At 48.3% G+C, this 1,379-nt stretch overlaps 1 non-coding gene across 1 annotated transcript; it reads right to left on the bottom strand.

The window, feature by feature from the left end:
• Positions 1–636: 636 nt before the first annotated feature.
• TRNAG-GCC (transfer RNA glycine (anticodon GCC)) lies at positions 637–707 on the bottom strand. The gene has a single exon. It is a non-coding gene; the product is annotated as a tRNA-Gly (tRNA).
• Positions 708–1,379: the final 672 nt, after the last annotated feature.

The following is a 1,379-nucleotide window of genomic DNA, read 5'->3' as shown; positions in this document are numbered from 1 at the left end:
TCACATATAGGATAGTAAGTACCGAGTAGTCTTGATAACTAGAACTCCTGCTTGCAAGCCGCATGGTGTTGAATGCTGGACTCGTGGCAAACGGTGGCCACCGAAAGGTCTTCACGAGGATTCCTTCCTCTAGATCCGGTGGTTGGCTTCACGATAAGATGCAAACTATGGACGATGGCTTGACGTAGAGAAATAGTTGTGCATCGGCGGCAGGAATCAAAAAATGAAATCCACAAGTGACAATATGCAAATTAAATTTATCCAAACACAAGTGAGAAGGCCCAAGGGGAAAACAAGATGCACCTGCTGGGAATCGAACCCGTCATGCATGTATGCTGGCCTCCATTGCATATATTTCTAACTCAGTTCTTGTCTTAGCATTTGCCACGTGCAAGCCGCATGGTGTTGAATGCTGGACTTGTGGCAGACGGTGGCCACCGAAAGGTCTTGACGAGGATTCCTTCCTCTTGATTCGGTGGTTGGCTTCACGACAAGATGCTAACTATAGACGATGGCTTGACCTAGAGAAATAGTTGTGCATCGGCGGCAGGCATCAAAAATGAAATCCACAAGTGACAGTATGCAAATTAAAATTATGCCAACACAAGTGGAAGGCCCCAGGGTTAGAAAAAAAGTTGCACCAGCCGGGAATCGAACCCGGGTCTGTACCGTGGCAGGGTACTATTCTACCACTAGACCACTGGGGCCTTTGATTTGGTTTTGCTCGAGGAAACTTTCCTAATCGTAAACAGTGGACTGCCTCTTTTTTATTTTCATTTTTGAACGGGGGACTGCCTCTTTGATTGTAAGCTCGACAGTCACAGCGACACAGTACTGTGCGGCTCCATAGTTCCATTGTCTCACATCTCTCTTCCGGTCTTGACGATGGAAGGCAACGGCCATACACATGAACATGCGCTGGGCAGTACTATATGATGCAATGCATCTTGTAGAAGACTAGAATAGGTTGTGCAACACAATTACATTGATCGGTGCACCAGGCACGTATATATGATGTACAGAGGAGGGTCACAACCTCAACTATACAAATAAATTAAGAGGTGGGCTCAAGACACAATATACATGTACACAATATATTCAACACCCCCTCCCCCCCTCCCCCTTCCCCTTCCCGCCGCAGTCAAAGCGGCGGCGGAGATGCAGAGACTGGAACGAAATTTTCGAAGGTGGAAGTCGGCAGTCCCTTAGTCATCACATCGGCGAACCGTTGTGCGGTCGGAACATTGAGGACCCGAATGCGTCCAAGGGCCACCTGCTCACGCACGAAGTGAATGTCAAGCTCAATGTGCTTAGTCCGGCGATGATGAACGGGGTTGGCGGAAAGGTACACCGCAGAGACGTTGTCACAGTAGACAACA

The sequence above is a fragment of the Triticum aestivum genome, chromosome 6A (assembly GCF_018294505.1).
Source record: "Triticum aestivum cultivar Chinese Spring chromosome 6A, IWGSC CS RefSeq v2.1, whole genome shotgun sequence".
Lineage (NCBI taxonomy): Eukaryota > Viridiplantae > Streptophyta > Magnoliopsida > Poales > Poaceae > Triticum > Triticum aestivum.
Note: the sequence above shows the minus strand (reverse complement) of the source record. Positions and strands in the feature narration are given on the sequence as shown.